Source organism: Euphorbia lathyris, chromosome 5 (assembly GCF_963576675.1).
Source record: "Euphorbia lathyris chromosome 5, ddEupLath1.1, whole genome shotgun sequence".
In the NCBI taxonomy this organism is placed as follows: domain Eukaryota; kingdom Viridiplantae; phylum Streptophyta; class Magnoliopsida; order Malpighiales; family Euphorbiaceae; genus Euphorbia; species Euphorbia lathyris.
The window spans coordinates 12749372-12758790 of record NC_088914.1 but is presented as its reverse complement, the minus strand read 5'-3'; the positions used below and the strand labels follow the sequence as shown (position 1 = coordinate 12758790).

The following is a 9419-nucleotide window of genomic DNA, read 5'->3' as shown; positions in this document are numbered from 1 at the left end:
TTTAACACATGTTGAAATCCAAGAAACGCGTTCGTTCAAGTGGATAAAGACGTCCTTTCAAAACGGACACGACTCTTAACCAACGGATACAAGTTTTCACAAAAGACATATCACTTCAATCTCAACCCTTTAACATCTATAAATAAAGAGTTGGTGTTGAGAAAAAGTGATGTAATGTTATGTAATATAGATATAGAATCAGAGCGTAGAACTAATGTCTAAGTTCTAAGCAAAAATAGTTCGAGAGTTAGAAATTAGATTCTGTACAAAACAAGATGAGGTACACATATTGTTTATAGTTTAATTACAACTCAGTAGCGTTTAGACATTGTTCCAGTTTTAGTTTGCATTTTGGTAGTGGCCGACCGAATCCCTATTACGAAGTTACATCGAGAAGATTGAGTAGAGTGTTCGCCCCTGAGCCTGACAACCTCTAAGGAAACCCAAGGAAAGGACTGATCAGCCGTTCACTTGCACGCCCTCGAAGAACTCGATGCTCCATGTTCTCTGTAAACTTGTATCAATTTATATTTCATCTAATAAAGTCCGTTCTATTCGATAAATCGTTATGCAGCACTTATGGTAACCAATCCACTAAAGTGATTGCTGGTGTTTTCATTAAAACGTAGTTAAATTCAAAATCATTACAAGGAAACTTTGTTGAACACTTAGGCAAATTATCATCTCGAAAGAGTTTTAATTTGATTAAGGGCAACTATCCCGAAAGGGTTTTGTCGCGTTCAAAGCCAATTAATTAGAGGTCCCGTCATTTATTTCATCATCATAATTGATACAAAGTTTAAGTTGTTTTCTTTGCTTAATGCAAATGAATACATTCATTTGTTTTTCTAAAAGTTCTAAATGTTCCTGTTTTGTAAAATTCATCCCTAAATCAGAAGATCTTTCTAACAATCGATATATTCTAATATAAAATCTTAATCCAGCATTTTCAAATACTCAAAGTCCACAAACTCAATTAAACAGTTTCCTAAATTCAATTAGAAAAATTTCACTTTTCATTTACATTTAATAGTAAATCTAACAAGTTCGAAATTAACAGATTCAAAAATAAGTTTTTCGTTAAAAAACGTATCCCTGTGGGATCGATATTTTTATTACTACAAGCGAAACCGTGCACTTGCGGAAATCGCTCAACAAGTTTTTGGCGCCGTTGCCGGGGATACGCCAAAATTTTTGACAAAAATTTTATTTTTCGTATTTTATTTTCGAATCTAGGTTTACACATTATTTTTATACAACTTTTACATTTTATTTATTTTCAGTTTATTTAACATATCTGTTTTCAATTTTGTTTTGAAGGTAGTTTGGGCCGTGCAACAATTTCAAGTTCATGCGCAGTTCGCGAAGTTCGGGCACACCACTAGACCCTCTTGATCCAGAAATTGAAAGAACACTTAAGAAAAACAACAAAAACAACAAAAACAAAGACAAAACACCCTCAAAAACCAAAGTAGTCCAGCCAGAAAATATGGCCGATCCACCGACACTTATGGATTATGCTAGGCCAGGAATGGCCGGTGTAACTAATAGTGTAGTTAGACCCCGTATAAATGCAAATCAATTTGAAATTAAGCCTGCTTTGCTTAATATGTTGCAAAACAACGTAACGTTTTACGGACTACCTAACGAAAACCCTAATGCCCATTTGACAAATTTCTTAGAAATTTGTGACACTTTTAAAATTACTGATGTAACAACCGAAGCAATCAAACTTCGCCTCTTCCCTTTCACTTTGAAGGATAAGGCAAAAATTTGGTTAACTTCTATGCCTGCTGCAACATTTGAAACTTGGGACCAATTAGCCCAAGCGTTTTTATCAAAATATTTTCCTTTAGCAAAAAACCGCAAGAGTCATCAAAGAATTGACATCTTTTACCCAAAATGATAATGAAACTCTTTATGAGGCTTGGGAACGTTTTAAAGAACTTCAATGTTTATGCCCACACCACCAACTGCCAGATGCACTTTTAATGCAGACATTCTATAATGGATTAAATCCTACAACTAGAGGTTCATTAGATGGTGAATTTCTCGGTCGCGACACGGTGAATTTCTGCAGAAATCCGACCCTTGTTCTTCATTTTCCAGCAGACACAACTTTTCAGAAACGAAAAATTGAGTTTCTTCATTTTTAAGAGGTCTGATTTCATGCCTTTTCACTTCAAAACAACACCTCTTTTCATCCTAGGATTTTATAAATAGGTTCTAGAGGTTCAGTTTTCTGTCACATTCTTTTCATCTCTGTCAGAACAATTCTCTGATTTTCTTACAATTCATCAACCCAGAAAATAAGTTCAGAACCTTTTTTGCTCATTCCAAACACCATGACTTCTACAAACACACCATCTAAGAAAGTTGTTGCTTCACGCAATAAACATACTGATATATCAGAGCGTTATGGATGTAACTTTCCTATCTTCAATCATGATGAGGGAAGGCGCTTCTTGAGGCTTCGATACACATTCTTTGTAGGAATGTTATACATGGATGACTTTTTTAACGATCAACTGGGAATTAAAGACGATATGAGTCGCTATATGGAACGTTTAGGATGGACCAGATTTGTTGATATGAAGTTTCCTATAATTGGAGACTGGATATTAGAATTCTTCTGTACGGTTCGTTTTGTTAACAAGCGTCGGGTGCGTCTTAGCTTTCGTCGGGATGGCAAAACTTTTACTTTTGGATATCCTGAATTACATGCTTGGTTTGGTTTTCCCTTAAAGGATAATATCAAACGTCATCATGAAAGAGACATGACATCCACTGATATTTGGCGAATGCTCACCGGCATCTGGCCTTTCAATCCTAAACTTGCCTATAATCAGTCTTTTCACTCCAACTCTATGCTGTATTTGCATAAATTTCTGAGTCACAGTCTGTTCGGTCGCACGTTCAGTAGTGTCGTCCAAGAAACTGATCTTTATGTACTTGGAGATATATTTCAAGGCAACGTGGTTGATTCTTCAAAGATTCTGATGGAGGGTCTTGTTGCCGTGTCTAGATCCAAGGCTAAGAAGGTTGGATTCGGGAATATCATATGTGGAATAATTCTAGGGACCAAGGGAAGTATTTCTGTTCCTTGGAGTGATGCTGAATCTTTTCCGACGCTAGACTATGAATTTTTAGAATATGAAGGTCTAGTGAAACGAGTTTTTCGATCAGGCCCCAATTTTCTTTCTGCACCAGAACGTCAAGCCTTCGTACAGATGAAAATAGACCGCTATAGGGCTAAGAAAATCCCGATTGAAAGGGACGAATTTCTAGCATAACTTTGTTTATTTTGATTGTATATATGTTGTACATATTTCCAATTAATAAAACTTTCTCTTTTGCATTATATCCTGATTTTGATTATATGGTTACACTATCATTATTTTCATTATTCTACACTAATGAATCTATTAAATGCAAACTTAGTAAATTCATGACTAATTAAATATTAATAACTAAGTTTTAATTCCTTAAATAAAGATTCATTTAACTTACATTAATACATGAACATAAATGCTTCAATTAATTTTAGTTCCAAACCTTTCCTATTCTTAATTTAACATACATTAATTAAAGCATTTTCATTTATTTTTCCATTAATAAGGATAAACCTTTGGTTTTCCTTATCATTTAATGTTTTACATTTATGTTTTTAAGTACAGATTACATTTTCAAGGAGTTCAGGATAGAATTTATCAAGAAATGGAGTTAATATGCAGAATTTGGGTGACCAGGGGGTGATCCGCGGCCGAGAATGTCAAATTCTCGGTAACTTCAGCAAGCACCGCAAGAAAATTCAGAGAAAAATTCTCTGAATACCGCGTGCCGCGGCCGCGAATGGGTATCCTCGGTCGCGACCCGCGGCCTATAGAGCCACCAGTTCCGGATTTTTGACTTCAATTGAGCCAATTCCTATTCCTTCCATAACTCCTAAACACCTATATTTTACCCCTATATGTACCTATCCCTTACACAAACCTAACATCACTTTCCATTTTACCCAACTTACACAATCCAAACTCTTCCCCGTACAATTAAATCCACACCATATCACCTTTACTTTTACCAAATTTTTACCTACCCAATATACTTCTTTCCCACCCACACCTTTAAAAGTTTTCCACACCATGCCTAAACATAAGACGGTTACTCATTAGGATTCCTTTACCTCTAATAATTTGTTTGCATGTTGAATATGGATCCATTCAGCATCATTTCAGATTCGGAAGGACAGCGGTTCCAATTTATGCAGTTGGGGATGAAGCGATTCGTATTAAAGAGGATGGTAATGAGCAGACCCATTTTTATGGGGATGACGATATGCATTATGATGATGGAAATGTAGAGCATGCAAAGCACAAGGGCATGTTGTTTCCTACACACAAGCACAAAAGTATGGTTAGATGATATTGTTACAAGCATTCCAAAGATGATCCGTGGTGGGCACCAATATCATACTTTGAGGAGAGAACACACGTCAACCCGACGCCGGTTATTCTCAGTTTTCCATCGTCAAGGCGTAGTGACCACACCGTCTCCACCGGATTCACGATCACGTAATCAGGTTATATCTAATCTTTTCTTTACTAATTTATTTTGATTTGTTACAATACACCTATTTTATATTATGTTTGGTACACTTTTAATATCTTAATTTGGATACTTTAATTTCATACTTTTTCTTTCTTCATTCGTATGGTTATTTTCGTACATTTTTTTTTCTCGTGTTTTATCAATTTTTGCACCAATGAGGACATGGTCCAATTTAAGTGTGGGAGGAGATATACATATATCATTTTAGACATACGAATAAATGCAACAAAAAAATATTTTTAACATTTTCAAATATATCATTTTATTAATTTAACATTTTTATACATTTATAATTTAATCATAAATTAAAAACATAGATTATGATTATTTTTAGGTTATCATTATCGATAGAAATAATATTCTATACGGGTAATATTTTCAAATTTTTCACAAATCTTCGACACGATTTTAAGTAAAATTGTCTCGAGTGAATGTATTTAAGTAAAAAATTCTTTATTTTTAATCTCTATTTCATATCATGAAATTCATGATACAATAAATCTTATTTTAAATTTTCAATTAGGTTTATAGGCATTAAATTGAACTAATAATTTTTAGCTCGGTTTTGATTTTGTCTTACATTAACACCAATTGAAGTTATTTTTAGCTCGGTTTTGATTTTGTCTTACATTAACACCAATTGAAGTTTTTAAGGAAACTTTAGCCATAATACATGTTGAATTTTAAGTCAATATAGGATGAATGTGCTAACTTTCTTTTTCCCAATTCATATTAATTAATCAATAAATCGTATTCTTAACTTTTGGCCACGATTGAGACCAACCTTATCACAGTCGAGGTATGAAAGGGAAGAAATAAATAAGTAAAGCGTACTTTTGGCCACGATTGCGACCACCCTTATCACAATCGAGGTATGAAAGGAACGTTTAAACAAAAAATTAAGCGTGTTTAAAGTTTAAAGTAACGATTGCGTCCACCCATGGCATGGTCGGTACCTCTTAAGCGAACACAAATAAAATACATATAAAGTTACGGTCGAGACCACCCTTATCACGGGCGTAACTAAGCAAAACAAATTAAACTTAATAAATCATATATAATAAATCAAGTTTGGGAAAGGAAATTTGGTGCTTTGAAAAGCCTTGAGATGAAAGACTCAATAACATGCGTGCTTACATCGTCCCGAATACTTCAATTTAAACATTGAAATACAAGACGAATGATATATCATATTTATACTAAGTTAGTTTGATATTTTGCGTATAAATATGCCATGCAAAGTTAGTCTTTTCGGCTCAACTAATTTAAAAAGTAAACACAAAGATATATGTTTTATTTTCAAAAAGAGATTAGTTAAGGAATAAAATCAGTGAAATTTTGCTCGGGACTAGCAAAAGATTAAGTGTGGAGATTTGTTAAGCCCAAAATATACCTAAAATATCATTAATATTTACATCATTTTTATTACGAATTTGTGTTATTTATATCTGTTTAGATTACTTTTACTCTCAAATATTTTTCTTTCTTGCAAGGTACCTAAATATTTGGTAAAATCCAAATATGAACGAAAAAGGATCAAAAACAGAAGAAAAACCCTACAAAAGGAGTTAAAGACGACGTAAATCAAAAGCGCCAAGTCAAGGACACGAATGAGAGCAAAGAAGTGAAAAACACAGCATGCCGCGACAGCGAATCCCCCACCCGCGGCCGCGACACGCGTGGTTCAGCTACTTCCTCCCTTCGTCCAAAGCTCAACTTAATGCTCCCCCATTCACGGCCGAGGATTCCCATTCTCGGTAAGTGCAGAAATTCTGCCAAAGTGCATTTAACACATGTTTAAATCCAAGAAACGCGTTCGTTCAAGTGGATAAAGACGTCCTTTCACAACGGACACGACTCTTAACCAACGGATACAATTTTTCACAAAAGACACATCACTTCAATCTCAACCCTTTAACATCTATAAATAAAGAGTTGGTGTTGAGAAAAAGTGATGTAATGTTATGTAATATAGATATAGAATCAGAGCGTAGAACTAATGTCTAAGTTCTAAGCAAAAATAGTTCGAGAGTTAGAAATTAGATTCTGTACAAAACAAGATGAGGTACACATATTGTTTATAGTTTAATTACAACTCAGTAGCGTTTAGACATTGTTCCAGTTTTAGTTTGCATTTTGGTAGTGGCCGACCGAATCCCTATTACGAAGTTACAACGAGAAGATTGAGTAGAGTGTTCGCCCCTGAGCCTGACAACCTCTAAGGAAACCCAAGGAAAGGACTGATCAGCCGTTCACTTGCACGCCCTCAGAGAACTCGATGCTCCATGTTCTCTGTAAACTTGTATCAATTTATATTTCATCTAATAAAGTCCGTTCTATTCGATAAATCGTTATGCAGCACTTATGGTAACCAATCCACTAAAGTGATTGCTGGTGTTTTCATTAAAACGTAGTTAAATTCAAAATCATTATAAGGAAACTTTGTTGAACACTTAGGCAAATTATCATCTCGAAAGAGTTTTAATTTGATTAAGGGCAACTATCCCGAAAGGGTTTTGTCGCGTTCAAAGCCAATTAATTAGAGGTTCCGTCATTTATTTCATCATCATAATTGATACAAAGTTTAAGTTGTTTTCTTTGCTTAATGCAAATGAATACATTCATTTGTTTTTCTAAAAGTTCTAAATGTTCCTGTTTTGTAAAATTCATCCCTAAATCAGAAGATCTTTCTAACAATCGATATATTCTAATATAAAATCTTAATCCAGCATTTTCAAATACTCAAAGTCCACAAACTCAATTAAACAGTTTCCTAAATTCAATTAGAAAAATTTCACTTTTCATTTACATTTAATAGTAAATCTAACAAGTTCGAAATTAACAGATTCAAAAATAAGTTTTTCGTTAAAAAACGTATCCCTGTGGGATCGATATTTTTATTACTACAAGCGAAACCGTGCACTTGCGGAAATCGCTCAACAACATCCGACACGGCACTGCCTCACTGACCCGATTAAGGCCGAGCAACATGCGATACTTTCTTGCATGGGCCTCAGGATTATCCTCACCTGAGTAGACTTAGATGTTGGGAATCTTAAAGTGCCTCTCAGTTTCCTCAGCCTCGATCCACGCAGTGAAAGGCGAATCACGGTTAGCGAATGGGTTATGCCTGGCATTCTCCTCGTTCTGACGGCGTACTTCGGCTCTGATCTGCTCCGCTATAGTACCTCGATCCTCCCTAGGACGCCTTCTGCTTGGAGGTCTACTTTGAGAAGACGAAGAGCTAGAGTCGGATGATGGATCAGATGGTGACCTTCTACCACCTCCGCCTAGAGGAGCTCGCCTATTTTCTCCTTGGTTTGGTGGCGGATGTTGCCTATCCTGTCGAGGTGACCCAGCTTGCCGCTCGTTTCGCCTTCGCTCAGATGCTGGAGGAGATCTACCTCGCCGGGGTGATCTACGCCTAGGGCGAGAAGGGGATTGAGATCGCTCCTTTCCATGCGTCTTCCTAGCCTTCTTGTGCCTCCGACCCTTCTGACTACCAATGGTGATTCCAGGGTTTGTGGTGCCCCTAGGAAGAGCTGGATCATTCCTTTGACTCCCTTCTGGTATCTCAGAAAACAACCTTCGATTCAATAGTTGGCTACTGGCAAGCACTGGATTAACAACTGTGGAGTCCGCAGGGTGAGAAAGAAAAAACGACGAGTCACGAGCATTGGGTCCTATGAGAGTATTCTGCCATTGTGATGGCGTAGGAGTTAGAGGAGGACGATGGAGGGTGAATGGGGGAATTGTCAGGTAAGACCTTAGTCGACTCTCCATGGCGGGTCCATGCTCTCTTCCGATGGATCCTGCACAGATTTCAATGAAAGAGTCAGGTGACATGCTTCCCTCTACATGCACGGTTGGTGCATCAGGATCAACGCGGCCAGCGTTCGTAACGGGATTAGTTGATGGTGTTATGGGTGGTATTGATGTTCCTATGGAGGGATTGGACCCTATCTAGCGTAGTTTCACCTTGAGTGACTCAACAAGCTAGCCCCATTCGATAGGTAGATTCATGTAATCAATCATATCAACAATATGACTCCTAGGTTATTGGGTTACTAACCACATTAGTAACTAATATATCTTTAATTATTAATCCCAATCATATTGCCTACTAGCTTTGAACAACATGAGTGACTCATCCAATTATTCTCGGCTAGTTTAAGTCGTAACCTTATATTCATGAAAACGATTTTCGATAATTCAGGTGTTACCATAAGACCCCGAGTTTGAGTGACTCAACAACCCAAAGGCCCCAGTACTGCCGGCTGAATTATAATATTAGGGAAGCAACTATTTTATAACTTGCTTATTGACCTAACTTTTATTAAGTGAGGGATTTTATGTTTAAGTCTCATAATCTAACCTAGTCTTGATTTGCTTTAGTATACATCAGACACATACAATTTACATTGGCGGTTATGGACATATTATCTAAATTATTCCGTCGAGCCAGAAACGGAATAAAAGGTCACCCTAGGGTAAATACTAACTATTACATATTTATCCTTCAGGTCCTCCGTCTTTTCCTTGGCGCCTTGATTTACAACAATACTTAATTTCTATACTACTTTAGAGTACTTCAACTAATTTGAAGGGATTTAGGTGAGAAGAGAAATACAATAGAGAGTAGATAAGGGAGGACACGCGGGCCCTATTTTCCAAAAATACCAAAAGACTAAATAACAATTATAGAGGGGTCTAAATATGTCCATCACACCAAACATGCAAAGACTCAATTAAATAAATTTAATTGGTTGATTACATAAACGGTTTATGTAATATTTTAGTTAATCAAATTA

The 9419-nt window shown here is 36.2% G+C and overlaps 1 non-coding gene across 1 annotated transcript; it reads right to left on the bottom strand.

The window, feature by feature from the left end:
* Positions 1 to 1868: 1868 nt before the first annotated feature.
* LOC136231606 (small nucleolar RNA R71) lies at positions 1869 to 1975 on the bottom strand. Its single transcript, XR_010689978.1, has one exon. It is a non-coding gene; the product is annotated as a small nucleolar RNA R71 (small nucleolar RNA).
* Between the last annotated feature and the right edge of the window lie 7444 nt (positions 1976 to 9419).